Source organism: Aethalodelphis obliquidens, unplaced genomic scaffold (genome assembly GCF_003676395.1).
Source record: "Aethalodelphis obliquidens isolate GAN/ISIS:26980383/991018 unplaced genomic scaffold, ASM367639v1 scaffold5, whole genome shotgun sequence".
NCBI classification, from domain to species: domain Eukaryota; kingdom Metazoa; phylum Chordata; class Mammalia; order Artiodactyla; family Delphinidae; genus Aethalodelphis; species Aethalodelphis obliquidens.
The window spans coordinates 54,734,038-54,755,237 of NW_020837949.1; the positions used below are offsets into that span (position 1 = coordinate 54,734,038).

The 21,200-nt window shown below is 41.2% G+C and overlaps 1 protein-coding gene across 1 annotated transcript in view; it reads right to left on the reverse strand.

The window, feature by feature from the left end:
• The window catches only part of MTERF1 (mitochondrial transcription termination factor 1), a 508,137-nt gene that overhangs the window by 129,469 nt on the left and 357,468 nt on the right, over positions 1-21,200 (reverse strand). Inside the window, exon 8 of the transcript XR_003431984.1 lies at positions 4,650-4,729. The gene's annotated coding sequence lies outside the window, so the exon portion shown is untranslated. The remainder of the gene's footprint in view (positions 1-4,649; positions 4,730-21,200) is intronic.

Genomic DNA, 21,200 nt, shown 5'->3' on the forward strand with positions numbered 1-21,200 from the left:
CTTGTATAGCTTTAAACTTCCCTCTTATAACTGCTTTTGTTGCATCCCATAGGTTTTGGATCGTCCTGTTTTCATTGTCATTCGTCTCTAGGTATTTCTTTTTTTTTTTTTTTTTTTGCGGTACGCGGGCCTCTCACTGCTGTGGCCTCTCGCATTGCGAAGCACAGGCTCCGGACGCGCAGGCTCAGTGACCATGGCCCACAGGCCCACATGGGATCCTCCCAGACCGGGGCACGAACCCGTGTCCCCTGCATCGGCAGGCAGACTCTCAATCACTGCGCCACCAGGGAAGCCCCCATCTCTAGGTATTTCTTGATTTTCTCTTTGATTTCTTCAGTGATCTCTTGGTTATTTAGTAGTGTATTGTTTAGCCTCCATGTGTTTGTGTTTTTTATGGTTTTTTTCCCTGTAATTTATTTCTAATCTCAAAGCATTGTGGTCAGAAAAGATGCTTGATATGATTTCAATTTTCTTAAATATACTGTGGCTTGATTTGTGACCCAAGATGTGATCTATCCTGGAGAATGTTCCGTGCGCACTTGAGAAAAAAGTGTAATTTGCCGTTTTTGGATGGACTGTCCTGTAAATATCAAATAAATCTACCTGGTCTATTGTGTCATTTAAAGCTTCTGTCTCCTTATTTATTTTCATTTTGGATGATCTGTCCATTGGTGTAAGTGAGGTGTTACAGTCCCCCACTATTTTTGTGTTACTGTCGATTTCCTCTTTTATAGCTATTAGCAGTTGCCTTATTTATTAAGGTGCTCCTATGTTGGGTGCATATATATTTATAATTGTTATATCTTCATCTTGGATTGATCCCTTGATCATTATGTAGTGTTCTTCCTTGTCTCTTGTAACATTTTTTATTTTAAAGTCTATTTTATCTGATATGAGTATAGGTACTCCACCTTTCTTTCGATTTCCATTTGCATGGAATATCTTTTTCCAACCCCTCACTTTCAGTCTGTATGTGTCCCTAGATCTGAAGTGGGTCTCTTGTAGACAGCATATAGATGGGTCTTGTTTTTGTATCCATTCAGCAAGCCTGTGTCTTTTGGTTGGAGCATTTAATCCATTCACGTTTAAGGTAATTATCGATATGTATGTTCCTATGACCATTTTCTTAATTGTTTTGGGTTTGTTTTTGTAGGTCCTTTTCTTCTCTTGTGTTTCCCACTTAGAGAAGTTCCTTTAGCATTTGTTGTAGAGCTGGTTTGGTGGTGCTGAATCCTCTTAGCTTTTGCTTGTCTGTAAGGCTTTTGATCTCTCCATCGAATGTGAATGAGATCCTTGCTGGGTAGAGTAATCTTGGTTGTAGGTTCTTCCCTTTCATCACTTTAAGTATATCATGCCACTGCCTTCTGGTTTGTAGAGTTTCTGCTGAGAAATCAGCTGTTAACCTTATGGGAGTTCCCTTGTATATTATTTGTCATTTTTCCCTTGCTGCTTTCAGTAATTTTTCTTTGTCTTTAATTTTTGTCAGTTTGATTACTATGTGTCTCAGCGTGTTTCTCCTTGGGTTTATCCTGTATGGAACTCTCTGCACTTCCTGGACTTGGGTGGCTATTTCCTTTCCCATGTTAGGGAAGTTTTCGACTATAACCTCTTCAAATATTTTCTCGGGTCCTTTCTCTCTCTGTCTTCTCCTTCTGGGACCCCTATAATGCGAATGTTGTTGCATTTAATGTTGTCCCAGAGGTCTCTTAGGCTCTCTTCATTTCTTTTCATTCTTTTTTCTTTATTCTGTTCCACAGCAGTGAATCCAACATTCTGTCTTCCAGGTCACTTACCCGTTCTTCTGCCACAGTTATTCTGCTATTGATTCCTTCTACTGTAGTTTTCATTTCAGTTATTGTATTGTTCATCTCTGCTTGTTTGTTCTTTAATTCTTCTAGGTCTTTGTTAAACATTTCTTGCATCTTCTCGATCTTTGCCTCCATTCTTTTTCCAAGGTCCTGGATCATCTTCACTATCATTATTCCAAATTGTTTTTCTGGAAGGTTGCCTATCTCCATTTCATTTAGTTGTTTTTCTGGGGTTTTATCTTGTTCCTTCATCTGGTATATAGCCTTCTGCCTTTTCATCTTGTCTATGTTTCTGTGAATGTGGTTTTTGTTCCACAGGCTGCAGGATTGTAGTTCTTCTTGCTTCTGCTCTCTGCCCTCTGGTGGATGAGGCCATCTAAGAGGCTTGATGGGAGGGACTGGTGGTGGGTAGTGCAGACTGTTGCTCTGGTGGGCACAGCTCAGTAAAACTTTAATCCGCTTGACTGCTGATGCGTGGGGCTGGGTTCCCTCTCTGTTGGTTGTTTAGCCTGAGGTAATCCAACACTGAAGCCTACCTGGGCTCTTTTGTGGGTCTAATGGCAGACTCTGGGAGGGCTCACTCCAGGGAGTAATTCCCAGAACTTCTGCTGCCAGTGTCCTTGTCCCCATGGTGAGCCACAGCCACCACCCACCTCTGCAGGAGTCCCTCCAACACTAGCAGGTAGGTCTGGCTCAGTCTCCCCTCGGGTCACTGCTCCTTCCCCTGGGTCCCGATGCACACACTACTTTGTGTGTGCCCTCCAAGAGTGGAGTCACTGTTTCCTCCAGTCCTGTCCAAATCCTGCAATCAAATCCCACTAGCCTTCAAAGTCTGATTCTCTAGGAATTCCTCCTCCCATTGCCAGACCCCCAGGTTGGGAACCTGATGTGGGGCTCAGAACCTTCACTCCAGTGGGTGGACTTTTGTGGTATAAATGTTCTCCAGTCTGAGTCACCCACTCAGCAGTTATGGGATTTGATTTTACTGTGAGTGCGCCCCTCCTACCGTCTCATTGTGGCTTCTCCTTTGTCTTTGGATGTGGGGTATCTTTTTTGGTGAGTTCCAGTGTCTTCCTGTCGATGACTGTCCAGCAGCTAGTTGTGATTCTGGAGTTCTCGCAACAGGGAGTGAGAGCACGTCCTTCTACTCTGCCGTCTTGGTTCCTAATGGTCCTGTTTTGTTTTGTTTTTAATATTTATTTATTTAGGTTGTGCCAGGTCTTAGTCGCAGCATACAGGATCTTTGTTGTGGCATGCGGGATCTTTAGTTATGGCTTGCAAACTTCTTAGTTGTGGCATGGATGCGGGATCTAGTTCCCCAACCAGAGATCGAACCCCGGGCCCCCTGCATAGGGAGCTCGGAGTCTTACGCACTGGACCACCAGGGAAGTCCCCATTATACTGTTTTAATGGTTGCAAAATACTACATTGCCTGGATGTTACATAATTTGTTTAGCGATTCCTTTTTCTATGGTCTTTTGTAAAGTCCAAGGAAGATAATACATGATAAAGTGCTTTGTCAACCGTAAGACTTGGTCTAAATAGAGTGGATTATTTTAATTATTTATCGAATATAAATGACCTAACTATATTGGTTTTAGCTTCTAAGCTCTCAATGTATTTAACACTTGGTAGATATACAGAGAGAGAAGTAATACACTTCCTGTAATGCAGTCAACATCATCATTTGAAAATTGATTTATTGCATGGGTTTAGAAAGAACTGTTGATAACTGACTGTACAAGGCAACATCTAATGGGTACTCTCAAAGGGGAAAATTCATTTTTATCCAATGAGTAACCTCTCCTTATTCAGCTGATAACTTATATTCTAAAGTAAATTATTTAAATCTCATACGTTACTCTTGCAAGTAAATCAGAATTGAATGTTAGAAACTATAAAGTGACGTATGTGAAAGAAAGATGTATTGATGTGCTCTGATACACAGAATAAATATGAGCTTTTGTTTCTTGTTTTGTATATGTGTCTGTGTTATGTTTGTTTTACTTTATTTTAAATTGTCCCTGAAATAGCAGTGGAGTAATAGCAGGTCTTTCTGGCAAGGGACAGAGCTGAAATTTTTACTAAGAAAGTGGAAGCTGAATTTTCTATCTCTGATATGCTATCTACAAATTTAAAATAAAATGGAACAGTAAAGTTTTTATAAGAGGGAAGTAAGAGGAATATATGGGTCTTGGCCTTAATTTTCCAAGTTCCTCATATGCTCTAATTAATTGGACCATTCTCCACTTCATTTTGTCTGTGCAACACAAGAGATGGTACAGCAGAATTTGCTTTACTCCCATGTCTTAGGGTAAGCGGTGACATTTAATGGGATCTTCTCCTAAAGACAGGGTTGGGATATACGGTTTACAATCCTCCCCAAACCAATGCAATCCCTTTTCTTGTCCAAGGGCTGGAAGACAGAGGTCAAGGGTAGTTGGCCTCTGCTACTACCCACCACTCTGGTAAAAGTACAAAACCATAGGCTGCCTGTTAGATCTCTGAGGCCACATCCCCAAGTACTTGGAAGGGGTGTTGCTAACACTGCAGCAGAACCTAGACCCTGCCAGGGGGCCTGTGGATGTGGGACAGCCATATGCTAATGGTGACTGAATTCTCAACCTTTATCTTCATGGTAGATATTGTTCACAAGCACAGCCCACGGTCACAGATACACACAGGCTATAGGAAGTGGCACCTTCACTTTGTCACCCAGGCAAGAAAACACATCAGAATGCAAGTGAGGGAACGTGAGGGAATTTTTAACCTAAGGATAATCTTTAATCCCTTCTGATGCGCAAAACTTTGACACTTTGTTCACAAGTGATTGTGACCTACCAGCGTAGTCCAGTACGCCGTCTCAGGAACACTGGAGAAGGTTCTTATTCAGGTCTCTTTCGCATCTGAATTCTCTGACTCTATGAAAGATACAAAGATCCCAGTCACAACCAGGCAGCAATTCCTCATAGGATTTTGATCAACCAGAGTGATTTTGTATAGAAACACCCAGAAAGCTGACAGAGGACCAGTCTTTCTCTCTCACATATAAGACAACATTTCCTAACATCTGGCCTGGAGAAAATTTCCCTCTGCTCCCTCACTCACTCCACAAACTCCAGAAGACTTACTTCTGCCTAAAGCTGCATTTGTATGAGATGGTTACAGATAATAGGTGGAAACTCAGTTCTACATCATGTAAAAATGTATCCAGGGAAAGGTCCACAGAGGACAGGACCCAAGGAAGCCAAGGAGACCAAATATCAAATATTTGACTATCAAATTTCCCCATCCTGATCTCTCCCTCCCCCGACCCTTTTTTTTTAGTTCTAAGTCACTGGTTATTCCAGATAGCCTCTTCTCTGTATTTAAATTCATCCAGAGATGGTACTAGAAGTGTGCCTCTGAAGGTTTTCAGTGCTGCTCTCACCCTGGGGGAGGGAAGAGTGGGGCCCTTTGCACAGAACTCCCCCCCTACCCCCCACCTCAAATCTGTCTTTTCACTGTTGGTGAACATTTACATGTCTCCTGCTGGCCGCTGATCTCACGTGCACTCAAGTGGTCATACGCAGAAGGGACATGTCACTAAATGCTGCTGCCTGCTGAGCTCTTGATTTGCACGGATAGGGGCACTGCGTAATGGCCTGCTGAGCTAATCTTCACAGGAAAGAAGGTTACCCTCGCCTTAGTTACTCTCCCTCTGGAAAGGAGCTCTGTATTCAGCCTTGCGTTTATGAAACATGAAAACACATGTTGTAAAAATGTTCTGCATATAAATGAAATAATGCAAAGCAATTATTATGCTTGTTAAGAAGGCAACAATACGATTATGACATGAAAAGTGTTAACAGCGAATAAAATATGTTTTAACTTGTTGAAAATCATTTGTCTCTTTCTTAAAAGCACTGTGTGCAACTAAAACAAGGAAAGATGCCACACTGAAGGAGCATGTAAAAGGCAGAAACCTAAACACAATGGAGACAAAAGCCAAAAACCCAAAAGTCAAGTTCAATGTGTTATCTATGCAGACTGGCTGTCAATATTTTTCAAATTAGCTGGTTAACTGCCAGATCTCCAGTTTACTTCAGGCTGTGAAGGTGGAGTTTGTGTGTCAAAATTAGATGCTTCATAAATGGCTCTTCTGACGTTATCTTCAACTTCATCTCCTTTCCTAAGTAGGGCTATTAAAGTAGCTTTTACAGTGGCAGCAATTTTTCTATCTAAAGGAAAATAGCTTAAATGCTTAATGGGTCCAATTCTCTGTAGAAGTCCCAGGGCAAAGATGCTGGGAGTGAGTCCTACAAGTAGTCCTTACAGGAGCCTCTGGTGGGGTAGCGTGGGTCAGTGGGGGAGTAGATTGAGCTTCTCTGCTCCCACCTTCAGGGTGCTCCATAAGGGTAATGGAGATTATGAATAATCAACCTTATTCATAAGAGCTCTCAACCTGTCATGCCAACTCATGCTCTTCCTCTTCTCATATCTCCCCTCTCTTCAACCTCCAACCCATCTCCCTGCCACACACCTCCACCTCTCAGCCCCTGTCTTTCCACCCCACTCCCAGAGAAACATCAAAGGTATCACAAAGGAAGCCTTCCTCTTCTCCCTCCATGCTTACAAACCATTGCCCATCCACATGCATCCCCTCTTCCTTCCCCGGTCTAGGGTAAACCCCTCCACCTGGGCTTTGGATCCCATCCCTTAATGATTCTCAGGGGCTTCAGACCACTCTCGAGTATAGCCTACCTTCTCTCCTTTATATTCAACTGGTCTCTTTAGCAGGAGAGTTTCCACTGACATTAAACATGGAAAATGTCATCTGACCAGAGTGGGCTTGCCAGATTAAATCCAGGGTAAACAACAAATAATGTTTTAGCATAAGTATGTCCCCAATATTGCACTGGATATACTTAATACTGAGAAGTACTTGTTGTTTACCTGAAATTCAAAGTTGACTGGGCATCCTTCATCTTTTTTTGTGAAATCTGGCAACCGTACACCAGAGAGGTCTTTCTTGACCATTCATTGTATAAAATAGTATTTCCCCCACTTCAGATAGTTTCTATCACCTTCCTTCACTTTTTTTGTCCTCATACACTATCACCACTGGGATTATTATGTATTTATATGTTTATTTATTGTCTCTGTCCCTTCACCTTCTCACTAGAATGCAGATTCCATTGGAACAGGGGTTTTTTAATTCTTTGCTGCGTCTCTTTTGCCTAACATAGGGCTTAGCACAAGATAAGTGTCTGATAAATATGTGTTGAATAAATGTATGCTTGAGTCTCTCTCTTCTTTTAAAATAATTATCACACAACCCCATAATCCTCCTAGATCTACTCCCCCATCTCTCTCATCCACTTCAGAAACTGATTTTGTAACAGGTCTTAACACTCATTGTCCCTGTGACTTCAGCCCAGTTCCTCTTCTTCCTACTCCAGCCTGGCTCCACTCTTATTATTCCACCAAAGCAGCTCGAAGGTCACGGATTAATTCCATGTTGTTAAATCACATGGATATTTTTTACCCCCATCTAATCTCTCAACAAGAGTTGATGTTATTGACCACTCCTGCTTCACGAAGTAAGTCCCTTATTTCACTGGCACCACACCCTCCTGGTTTTCCTTCTACCTCCATAATCACTTCCATTGCCAATGTATCCTTCCCTACCTGGCCATTAAAGTTTGACTTTAGTCCTAGGCCCTCTTCTCTTTTCACTCTATGTTCTCTCCTCCAGGTAACCTCTGTGTGGCTTCAATGGCCGTTCATTAGCTGATGACTCCAAAATTTGTACATCCAGCCCAAAGCTCCCCTCTTAGTTCCAGACCTATATGCCTATTTGATATCTCCACCGGATATCTCAAAGTTGTATCAAACCCAATTATATAAGACTGAATTTAATGCATCCTCTGCTTATCTAAGCCCTGGTCCTCTTCTTTTGTACCACATCTTGGTGAATGACACCTCCACGCATCTAATGGCATAAGGCAGACAACAACAGTCATCCTTGACTCCTGTAAATCTCACCTCCCAAATAGCTCCTGAATCCATTCATTTCTCTTTATCTCCATGGTCACCTAATACAAAGGACAATTAACTCTTGCTAGACCACTGCAATGGCTTCTTAACCAAAAGAGCTATATTCAAGGACTCCAACCTCTTCCTAACTTGTTTTCCACATTTACAGCCACAGGGATTCTTCAACCTGTGAAAAATTCTTCCTTGGTTTTTTAGAAGGCTCCAACTTCTCTTTCCAGTTTTATCACATGCCACTCTCTTCTCCATTCTCTCAACAGCAGCAACATTGGCCAGGAATCAGTTTCTTAAATGCAACTATACATTCAAGAGGGCTGGATGAGAAAGTGATTACAAAATAACTCGCTTAAAAGAGTGAAGTAGTAAGAAATAATGTTTCATATGAAAATCTGCCACCTGCCAAAAACATCATCTAAAATTTAGGGCTGAAAGGTCCTTCACACATCATCGGGTCTAATTCTTTCCCTCCAAATAAGGACATGAGGAAATAAGGGTCCAGAAAAGAGCATGGAATGACTAAAGTCATAAAGCTATTTAAGGGTAGAGCTAGGAGATTAATGCCTGAATCTAAAGTCACACCTCTTGCCCCAAGTGAAGAGTGAATAACTGATGAGAAATAAAGTGACCTGAGAATTACCATAGCTCTAAAGACATGGAGGAGCGATCAGAATGAGGCTGAGGCAGATGAAAGAAGTTAAACCAATCCGCCAATCAACCAGCAAACATTCCCACAAGGGAACTAGTGAGCCTTCAGGCATAAGAATCAGGAACTTTGTCAATGAGCTTTTCAACCAGATTGAAAAGGTCTCCTATAAATATTCAATAGCTTCCAGAAAAATAGTCAATGGATGTGGACTGGATCGGGGTTGGGGGCGTGGTGTACCAACTGCTCAGTATATAAGTAAACAAGTGGGTCCTGACCAAACTTATCAAGTGAGAGCCCACCTTCTATTGAGTCAGCCACATAAGCCACCTGTTACCACCTGAGATTTTCACAAAGAACCCTTTCCAGCTTCTATGAGTCCTTGAAGAAACTAAAAATCATCAACTTGGAGGGGGAAGATGGCGGAAGAGTAAGACGCAGAGATCATCTTCCTCCCCACAGATACATCAGAAATACATTTACACGTGGAACAACTCCTACAGAACACCTACTGAACGCTGGCAGAAGACCTCAGACCTCGCAAAACGCAAGAAACTCCCCACGTACCTGGGTAGGGCAAAAGAAAAAAGAAAAAACAGAGACAAACAGGACGGGACCTGCACCAGTGGGAGGGAGCCATGAAGGAGGAAAAGGTTTCCACACGCTAGAAGCCCCTTCGCGGGCGGAGACTGCGGGTGGAAGCTTCGGAGCAGCGGAGGATAGCGCAGCAACAGGGATGCGGAGGGCAAAGCGGAGAGATTCCCGCACGGAGGTTTGGGGCCGACCAGTACTCACCAGGCTGAGAGGCTTGTCTGCTCACCCGCCGGGGCGGGTGGGGCTGGGAGCTGAGGCTCGGGCTTCGGTTGGAGGGGGATTAAGAGCGCTGCTTAAAGGAGCTCCAGAGACGGGCGTGAGCCGCGGCTAACAGCACAGACCCCAGAAACGGGCACGAGACGCTAAGGCTGCTGCTGCCGCCACCAAGAAACCTGTGTGCGAGCACACGTCACTCTCCACACCCCGCTTCCGGGGAGCCTGTGCAGCCCACCACTGCCAGGGTCCCGGGATCCAGGGACAACTTCCCTGGGAGAACGCACGGTGCGCCTCAGGCCGGTGCAACGTCACACCGGCCTCTGCCGCCGCAGGCTCACCCCGCACTCTGTACCCCTCCCTCTCCCCGGCCTCAGTGAGCCGGAGCCCCCGAATCAGTGGCTCCTTTAACCCCGTCCTGTCTGAGGGAAGAACAGACGCCCTCTGGAGACGTACACGCAGAGGCGAGGCCAAATCCAAAGCTGAGCCCCTGGGAGCTGTGAGAGCAAAGAAGAGAAAGGGAAATCTCTCCCAGCAGCCTCAGGTGCAGCGGATTAAAGCTCCACAATCAATTTGATGTACCCTGCATCTGTGGAATACCTGAATAGACAACTAATCATCCCATATTGAGGAGGTGGACTCCGAGAGCAAGATGTATTATTTTTTCCCCTTTTCCTCTTTTTGTGAGTGTGTATGTGTATGCTTCTGTGTGAGATTTTGTCTGTATAGCTTTGCTTTCACCATTTGTCCTAGGGTTCTATCCGTCCGGTTTTTTGTTTTGTTTTTTACTTAAAAAAAATTCTTTTTCTTAATAATTATTTTTTTATTTTAATAACTTTATTTTCTTTTACCTTACTTTATTTGATTTTCTTTTATCCTCTTTCTTTCTTTCTACTTTTTCTCCCTTTTATTCTAAGCCGTGTGGATGAAAGGCTCTTGGTCCTGCAGCCAGGAGTCAGTGCTGTGCCTCTGAGGTGGGAGAGCCAACTTCAGGACACTGGTCCACAAGAGACCTCCCAGCTCCACGTAATATCAAATGGCAAAAATCTCCCAGAGATCTGCATCTCAACACCAACACCCAGCTTCACTCAACGACCAGCAAGCTGCAGTGCTGGACACCCTATGCCAAACAACTAGCGATACATGAACACAACCCCACCCATTAGCAGAGAGCCTGCCTAAAATCATAATAAGTCCACAGACACCCCAAAACACACCACCAGACGTGGACCTGCCCACCAGAAAGACAAGATCCAGCCTCATCCACCAGAACACAGGCACTAGTCCCCTCCACCAGGAAGCCTACACAACCCACTGAACCAACCTTACACACTGGGGACACACACCAGAAACAACGGGAACTACGAACCTGCAGCCTGTGAAAAGGAGACCCCAAACACAGTAAGATAAGCAAAATGAGAAGACAGAAAAACACACAGCAGATGAAGGAGCAAGATAAAAACCCACAAGACCTAACAAATGAAGAGGAAATAGGCAGTCTACCTGAAAAAGAATTCAGAATAATGATAGTAAAGATGATCCAAAATCTTGGAAATAGAATAGAGAACATGCAAGAAACATTTAACAAGGGCCTAGAAGAACTAAAGATGAAACAAGCAACGATGAACAACACAATAAATGAAAATAAAAATAGTCTAGAAGGGATCAACAGCAGAATAACTGAGGCAGAAGAACGGATAAGTGACCTGGAAGATAAAATATTGGAAAAAACTACTGCAGAGCAGAATAAAGAAGAAAGAATGAAAAGAACTGAGGACAGCCTCAGAGACCTCTGGGAAAACATTAAACGGACCAACATTCGAATTATAGGGCTTCCAGAAGAAGAAGAGAAAAAGAAAGGGACTGTGAAAATATTTGAAGAGATTATAGTTGAAAATTTCCCTAATATGGGAAAGGAAATAGTTAATCAAGTCCAGGAAGCACAGAGAGTCCAATACAGGATAAATCCAAGGAGAAACACACCAAGACACATATTAATCAAACTGTCAAAAATTAAATACAAAGAAAAAATATTAAAACCAGCAAGGGAAAAACAACAAATAACACACAAGGGAATCCCCATAAGGTTAACAGCTGATCTTTCAGCAGAAACTCTGCAAGCCAGAAGGGACTGGCAGGACATATTTAAAGTGATGAAGGACAAAAACCTACAACCAAGATTACTCTACCCAGCAAGGATCTGATTCAGATTTGATGGAGAAATTAAAACCTTTACAGACAAGCAGAAGCTGAGAGAGTTCAGCACCACCAAACCAGCTTTACAACAAATGCTAAAGGATCTTCTCTAGGCAAGAAACACAAGAGAAGGAAAAGACCTATAATAACAAACTCAAAACAATTAAGAAAATGGGAATAGGAACATACATATCGATAATTACCTTAACTGTAAATGGATTAAATGCTCCCACCAAAAGACACAGACTGGCTGAATGGACACCAAAAAAAGACCCATATATATGCTGTCTACAAGAGACCCACTTCAGACCTAGAGACACATACAGACTGAAAGTAAGGGGATGGAAAAAGATGTTCCATGCAAATGGAAACCAAAACAAAGCTGGAGTAGCAATTCTCATATCAGACAAAATAGACTTTAAAATAAAAGGCTATTAGAAGAGACAAAGAAGGACACTATAATGATCAAGGAATCGATCCAAGAAGAAGATATAACAATTGTAAATATTTATGCACCCAACATAGGAGCACCTCAATACATAAGGCAAATACTAACAGCCATAAAAGGGGAAATCGACAGTAACACATTCATAGTAAGGGCCTTTAACACCCCACTTTCACCAATGGACAGATCATCCAAAATGAAAATAAATGAGGAAACACAAACTTTAAATGATACATTAAACAAGATGGACATCATTGATATTTACAGGACATTCCATCCAAAAACAACAGAATACACATTCTTCTCAAGTGCTCATGGAACATTCTCCAGGATAGATCGTATCTTGGGTCACAAATCAAGCCTTGGTAAATTGAAGAAAATTGAAATTGTATCAAGTATCTTTTCCGACCACAACACTATGAGACTAGGTATCAATTACAGGAAAAGACCTGTAAAAAATACAAACACATGGAGGCTAAACAATCCACTGCTTAATAACGAAGTGATCACTGAAGAAATCAAAGAGGAAATCAAAAAATACCTAGAAACAAATGACAATAGAGACACGACGATCCAAAATCTATGGGATGCAGCAAAAGCAGTTCTAAGAGGGAAGTTTATAGCACTACAATCCTACCTTAAGAAACAGGAAACATCTCAAATAAACAACCCAACCTTGCACCTAAAGCAATTAGAGAAAGAAGAACAAAAAAAACCCAAAGTTAGCAGAAGGAAAGAAATCATAAAGAACAGGTCAGAAATAAATGAAAAAGAAATGAAGGAAATGATAGCAAACATCAATAAAACTAAAAGCTGGTTCTTTGAGAAGATAAACAATTGATAAACCATTAGCCAGACTCATCAAGAAAAAAAGGGAGAAGACTCAGATCAATAGAATTAAAAATAAAAAGGAGAAGTAACAACTGACACTGCAGAAATACAAAAGATCATGAGAGATTACTACAAGCTACTCTATGCCAATAAAATGGACAACCTGGAAGAAGCGGACAAATTCTTAGAAATGCACAACCTGCCAACACTGAATCAGGAAGAAATAGAAAATATGAACAGACCAATCACAAGCACTGAAATTGAAACTGTGATTAAAAATCTTCCAACAAACAAAAGCCCAGGACCAGATGGTTTCACAGGCGAATTCTATAAAACACTTAGATAAGAGCTAACACCTATCCTTCTCAAACTCTTCCAAAATATAGCAGAGGGAGGAACACTCTCATACTCATTCTACGAGGCCACCATCACCCTGATACCAAAACCAGACAAGGATGTCACAAAGAAAGAAAACTACAGGCCAGTATCACTGATGAACATAGATGCAAAAATCCTCAAAAAAATACTAGCAAACAGAATCCAACAGCACATTAAAAGGATCCTACACCATGATCAAGTGGGGTTTATTCCAGGAATGCAAGGATTCTTCAATATACGCAAATCAATCAATGTGATACACCATATTAACAAATTGAAGGAGAAAAACCATATGATCATCTCAATAGATGCAGAGAAAGCTTTTGACAAAATTCAACACCCATTTATGATAAAAGCTCTCCAGAAAGTGGGCATAGAGGGAATCTACCTCAACATAATAAAGGCCATATATGACAAACCCACAGCCAACATCGTCCTCAATGGTGAAAAAGTGAAAGAATTTCCACTAAGATCAGGAACAAGACAAGGTTGCCCACCCTCACCACTCTTATTCAACATAGTTTTGGAAGTTTTAGCCACAGCAATCAGAGAAGAAAAGGAAATAAAAGGAATCCAAATTGGAAAAGAAGAAGTAAAGCTGTCACTGTTTCCAGATGACATGATACTATACACAGAGAATCCTAAAGATGCTACCAGAAAACTACTAGAGCTAATCAATGAATCTGGTAAAGTAGCAGGATGCAAAATTAATGCACAGAAATCTCTGGCATTCCTATACACTAATGATGAAAAATCTGAAAGTGAAATCAAGAAAACACTCCTATTTACCATTGCAACAAAAAGAATAAAATATCTAGGAATAAACCTACCTAAGTAGACAAAAGACCTGTATGCAGAAAATTATAAGACACTGATGAAAGAAATTAAAGATGATACAAATAGATGGAGAGATACACCATGTTCTTGGATTGGAAGAATCAACATTGTGAAAATGACTCTACTACGCAAAGCAATCTACAGATTCAATGCAATCCCTATCAAACTACCACTGGCATTTTTCACAGAACTAGAACAAAAAATTTCACAATTTGTATGGAAACACAAAAGACCCTGAATAGCCAAAGCAATCTTGAAAACGAAAAACGGAGCTGGAGAAATCAGGCTTCCTGACTTCAGACTATACTGCAAAGCTACAGTAATCAAGACAGTATGGTACTGGCACAAAAACAGAAAGATAGCTCAATGGAACAGGATAGAAAGCCCAGAGATAAACCCAGGCATATATGGTCACCTTATCTTTGATAAAGGAGACACGAATGTACAGTGGAGAAAGGACAGCCTCTTCAATAAGTGGTGCTGGGAAAACTGCACAGCTACATGTAAAAGTATGAGATTAGATCACTCCCTAACCCCATACATAAAAATAAGCTCAAAATGGATTAAAAACCTACATGTAAGGCCAGAAACTATCAAACTCTTCGGGCAAAACATAGGTAGAACACTCTATGGCATTAATCACAGCAAGATCCTTTTTGACCCACCTCCTAGAGAAATGGAAATAAAAACAAAAATAAACAAATGGGACCTAATGAAACTTCAAAGTTTTTGCACAGCAAAGGAAACCATGAACAAGACCAAAAGACAACCCTCAGAATGGGAGAAAATATTTGCAAATGAAGCAACTGACAAAGGATTAATCTCCAAAATTTACTAGCAGCTCATGCAGCTCAATAACAAAAAAACAAACAACCCAATCCAAAAATGGGCAGAAGACCTAAATAGACATTTCTCCAAAGAAGATATACAGACTGCCAACCAACTCATGAAAGAATGCTCAACATCATTAATCATTAGAGAAATGCAAATCAAAACTACAATGAGATATCATCTCACACCAGTCAGAATTGCCATCATCAAAAAATCTAGAAACAATAAATGCTGGTGAGGGTGTGGAGAAAAGGGAACACTCTTGCACTGCTGGTGGGAATGTGAACTGGTACAGCCACTATGGAGAACAGTATGGAGGTTCCTTAAAAAACTACAAATAGAACTACCATATGACCCAGCAATCCCACTACTGGGCATATACCCAGAGAAAACCATAATTCAAAAAGATTCGTGTACCAAAATGTTCATTGCAGCTCTATGTACAATAGCCAGGAGATGGAAACAACCTAAGTGTCCATCAGCGGATGAATGGATAAAGAAGATGTGGCACATATATACAATGGAATATTACTCAGTCATAAAAAGAAACGAAATTGAGCTATTTGTAATGAGGTGGATAGACCTAGAGTCTGTCATAAACAGTGAAGTAAGTCAGAAAGAGAGAGACAAATACCGTATGCTAACACATATATATGGAATTTAAGAAAAAAAAATGTCATGAAGAACCTAGGGGTCAGACAGGAATAAAGACACAGGCCTACTAGAGAATGCACTTGAGGATATGGGGAGGGGGAAGGGTAAACTGGGATGAAGTGAGAGAGTGGCATGGACATATATACACTACCAAACGTAAAATAAATAGCTAGTGGGAAGCAGCCGCATAGCACAGGGAGATCAGCTCGGTGCTTTGTGACCACCTAGAGGGGTGGGATAGGCAGGGTGGGAAGGAGGGAGACGCAAGAGGGAAGAGATATGGGAACATATGTATACGTATAACTGATTCACTTTGTTATAAAGCAGAAACTAACACACCATTGTAAAGCAATTATACTCCAATAAAGATGTAAAAAAAAAAAATCATCAACTTGATGCCCACTGAAAGTTACAAAGTTAGGGCCACAGATTCAAGGTACCACTACTTCCTGACAATTAGGCAAAGATATCAACAGAGAGATCCTGGTCCATTGCCTTTCAAAGGAAAGCCCAGGCTACCGAGCACAATTCATACTTTGAAACTAAACTTACCATTCAATGGCCAAGGGAAGCTTTCTGGAGGACACTTCTATTGAGATCAAGACAGGCTGAGTAAATACCCCGTGTGTGCTTATCACTACAGGCGCTGAAGTGTAAATGAGTGTGAAAGTTGCCTTTTGGTGTCAAAAGACCTGACAAGATTCTTTTCCAAATGGGATTGAAATTATTAGTAATTTCTTGGGCTAAGAGACACTGTTTATCAGCTGTATTTTTAATTGGTTTCCAGGGAACACCTATGTTAGGGTTATAAGCATCAAAGGTGATAAACAACTTAATTATCCTCCCAGAACCATTAGGAAATAGTATCACTGTTGGTGAGTTTCCTTTAATGCCTTCTTTTGAAATGCCATCCTGCTACTATTGTCGGACTATCTGTAGTTTTATTTCCCAGAGCTTTGATGCTCCCTTCATAAATAGAAAAGGCAATTAGAAGTAGATTAATGAAGTTAACAACATTTACACTGGTCAGATATATCTTAAGTTACCATTGGGCGTAGCTTCTCTTTGGAGAAGCAGCAAGTTAAAGGGAATCAGAAAACCTTGAGAGAATTTTGAGGGATGAGGCAGAAAGCCCATGAGGAGCTGGAAAAGCCTGGGCATGGTATCCATTCTTTATTATGGTGGTTTCCGAGAAAAGAGAGCTGCCAACTGGGAGGCTGTTACAGGGAGGGGAGGGAAGAGTTTCGTATTTTGTTTATTTCCATTCAGTGTCTTTAAATTTTATTCATGAAGAAAAATGGAAACATGAAGCCAGAGTGTGGTAGTTGTTAGTAAGCCAGACTCTCTGTTCAACGTATATTTCTTCCCTCAGATTCCATCATTGGAGCATGAAGGTTTTTTCATTTTCTAGACTCTACTCAAATACAATGTCCCTGGGAGGACTTTTAATTTTTTTAAATTACTGCTATAACAGAGAACAATAACCTTTCTGTAGAGAACAAAGAACAAGTAGGAAGTGGGATTTGAATAGAGGTCAAAGACGGACTTTCCCAAATTCAGTTTTGCTCAGGACTAACACTGAGTTGCATTTTGGTTTTGCCTCCTTTTCTTATTTCTTTGTTAGTGGAAAATTTTTCTGAATCTCACCTTCACTCTTTGAACTGGGGTTATGTGGTTAGACTTATCTGTCTTTTTACCTGGCAGAAAATGAATGAGAAACACTCTGTTTTGAGTGTCTCAAGAAGTGATGCCATACAGAATCAGGCTAATATACTATAATCACTTTTACACACTTCATGTTCTTAAAGATGTTAACTGGGGTGAAAAACAGAGTTGGAAAGGGAAGCTATTCCTGTCTCATTTTACAAACAAAGAAACTGAGGCCCATCTGGAAACAGCTATCAGCCCAGGGCTCCTGGAGAACTACCCCATAGCCTTCCCACTTGATTCTGCTAAGGGAAATCTTGCACCATGGTTGGGACTGGAATCATATTAAATAACTGTCTCCATGTGATATCCTTGATGTTGAATACAATTAAAGAAAAAAACAGTGCCACCATCCTTTCAGCCCTGCCCCAAACTGGCAATCTACCAAGTAGGCCAAACATTAATGTCTCAAAGTCATTTTGAAGCACAGAATGTTATATCACAATAAAAATGTCAGTTGGACATTAAACATAAGTGCTTTGAAAAAAGAAGTATTTTCAAATACCTGTCTTAATTGCTTTGGATTTAATCTGAGAGTGGAGCAACTGAGTAGTCTCTTCATCTGACTTCATTCAAAAGAAGTGGGATCTTCTTTTAGCACTAATGGGTCTATTAACCTGGGATCTAGACTGTGAACTTATAGATGGGCTTGTCTTTCTTCACATTTATCTCTACCATCATCAATTTCCCCTCTCCTCTTCCCTTGTCCAACTGGTCAGCTTTAAATTTTTTCTGAATGTTGATGGGAACTGTTTGTTGGAGAACAAAAGGTCCAGCTATATCCACTTATATAATACAAGCTTTAGAGACAGAAAGAAGAGAGAGAGAGAGGCTATTCCAATCTTATGAGTCCATACTTGGCATGTGGTATGTTTTGGCTCCAGAAAGGTATTTTAAAAATCCCGGTTATCTCAGACAAAATTGCCTTAGTCTGTCATGGGTCAAGTAGGAATTTCCATGCTGCCTGCAGACTCCAACACCTCTGCTCTGTTTCCTCCATATTACCACCACAGCCATATTTCTGAGATCTTTCTAGAGGATGCAGATAAGAGAGATCCTTCCTCTGGAGTTCAGTTTCACACTGGAGAAAGAAAGACATCTTCCTGCTCCGGGTTCTATTATTGTCGACAGGGAAAGGGCAAAGATGGTAAGTTTTATAGCATTTAATAGGCAAGCAGTCCATGGCCCACCATATTTGACTCTGGCAATTTCTGTCAGCTCATGTTGATGTTGGTCAGCGACAAAGTCACAGGACTATAGGAGCCCGATGCCCACCATACTTTTGGTTTGAGTAGAAACAATGGTTTCTACTCAAACAATGGAAAGCATGATGGTTTTTAGAGACTAAAACATGTTTAAGAATTCTGCATTTCCAAGACATGTCCCAAGTTTTCCTCAAGATCTTTTCATACCCTAATTACAACAAAGAGATGTAACACAAAGTCCCCAGTTATCTGTGGCTGCCTGTGACTGTGACATGGCAGATGTCCTTGAGGGAGCCTTTGTGCCCTTAAAATATTTGCCTTTATTTATTTATAAAATTGTTTTATAAAACAATTCTATCTACTATTACTAACACTACTAGAATTAACAGAAAGACAGTTATCATCCCAGCGCTATTCTTCCCCACCAGGCTCGGGTTAGGGCTTCAGATTGAACCTCAATACTTGTTGAAGTCAAAGCTGCAATCCAGGTGACTTAGGTCTATGGAGATGTTTCATCTTTGTATCTTATTTCTCTAGTACCCACTTAGCATTTTTCGTCCCTGACTGGCCAATGGCACCCTCACTGTAGCACCTGATCAGTGTCTTACCTCTCTAAACAGTTCCTCTCAAGAATGTCACCCCACCTCCTTTATTAAAACTCTGCATCTTGCCAGATCATCTATCTTAGCAAAACTTTAGCATCCTGTGTTCCTTTTCCTCGAGATCTTGTGGATAACCATTAAGAGATTTAATATACCAGCACATAATAAGGTTACATGGGTAATATAGTATAGCCCTTAAGAGTAGTTGCTTTAAAGTCAAACCGTGATATATAAAACATTTCATTGTAAATAATAATGGCTGAATCAAAGAAAAGCTATTCATCAACAGCAGCAGCAGCAGCAACTATTAATGGTATGATAATCACCCTCCCTAGATATTATAATTTCTCTTCAGACTTTCAATGACTTTATCCATTAAGGTAACAAATGTGAAAATTTCTGCCTTCTAGCTGGCCAACTGGGGCATGGTCTTTCTGAGATGTTTTCAATCCTGCCGATTCTCCTCCTGCCCTGCACTGAAGGCTTCCAGCCCTGAACAGTCATAGCTGCAGGCAGGGCTGGGGCAGCGCACAGCAGAGAAAGAAATGGCCAGGTGGGGTGGGCTCAAGTGTAGCCACTCCAAGTCCCCTCACTTCCTCTCCTCTCAGGAGCCATATGGCCAGTGCAGCCCTGAATTCCTCAAGTTCCAAAGCCGAGGTTCATGAAGTATCTTTAAGCTCAGGGTAAGACGAGCAGATGAGAAGACAAGGATACTCCTTCCTCTAATTTAAGCCCAGCAGTCTTAATATTCCACATGACACGGTTTAAGGTAAATGAAGAAGCCCTTTTAATGTGTGTAGAAGAAATGCGCAAATACACACCCTTCCCTTAATCCTCAAGAGTGGCACAGGAATTGGTATCTCCTGAACCACTTATAAGTGAAACTAGCAGAGTGGTGATAACATTCCAGAGTGAGCCATTGAGCCTTGCTGGTTCAGACTGATTGTAGGGCCCTTCCCATTTCTAGTGACTTGTAGTCTGTCTGCAAGGAGGCTAACAGTGAGCCATGTGCCGAGCGCTAATGCTTTCCTGACTTTGGCTACCATGTTTTGCTGGCTCTAAAATAGAACATATTTCTCAAGTGAGTTAATGCCCACTTATTATTTTGTTGTAATGTTTAATTATCATAAATGACACTTAATTGTTTAATTACTAGACCAAAGAATAGATAAGGACTTGCAGCAAGCAAAATGTAAGACCAAGCTTCGCTCTCTATAGAAAGCCACATACATTGCATATGCATAGGTACTGTACATGTATGTACATATCTAGAAGTATTTTATATGAGCATTTATATATAAATCTATACTTGCATATGTTTTAGACATACCAGATTGTCACGAGTCTGATTATCATACATGTGGACCACAGGAGAGATGCAGCCCTAAGGAAGAAATGGTTGGCTCAAGAGGTGAATTCTCTTTGCACAGGCTGCTTGAGTAACAGTGTTACTGAGGACTATTACCATAGACACTGCTGAGCAGTGCTGACCCTGTCCTCTTGTTGCTCTCCTCTTTGAGAAAATAATTCACACTGCAGTGAAAGCCTAGCAATTGGATTGTACATGACATCAATTCAAGATAAAGAGAGGGTAGGCCAACCGAATATGGTCTCTTAGCTGGAGTCTTACCCAAAAGAAGGACTGATCCTTTGAGGAAATATGAAGGAGGAATATTCACCTAAAAGCCCTCTGTGATTTGTGCTGAGCAGTACCTACAAGTCTAAAGGAATGTTGACCTCTTTTTTTCACAAGAGGAAAAGAAAATGAGACCTGAAAAAATTCAAAGCAATTCTAGGAATGCGCTCTTCTCACAACCAAATGTTTTCAGAGAAGCTGCTCCTTATGGAACATTTCTCAAATGCAGTCACTGAGGGCACTGGGAAGTTATTCCAGTTTATAGGAACTAATAGTAATAGCTCCTGTTAATTGAGCACTTACTATGTGTCAGTGCTGAGCTAAGTGTTTTACCTGTGTTCCTCTACGTATTTATTTCTTACAATGATCCTACTAGGTGCATCCTACTTCTATCTGCATTTTATAGATAAGGAAACTAAGCCGGAAAAGGTAAGTAATAAGCCCATCATCACACAACCAGTAGGTGGCAGAAGAAGAATTTGAACGCGGGCAGTCAGTCTCCAGATCCCATCACTTTAACCACCCACCTATACTAGTACACCTTGCACTGGTTCGGGACTGATGCTGAGGGTTTCAAAAACTCA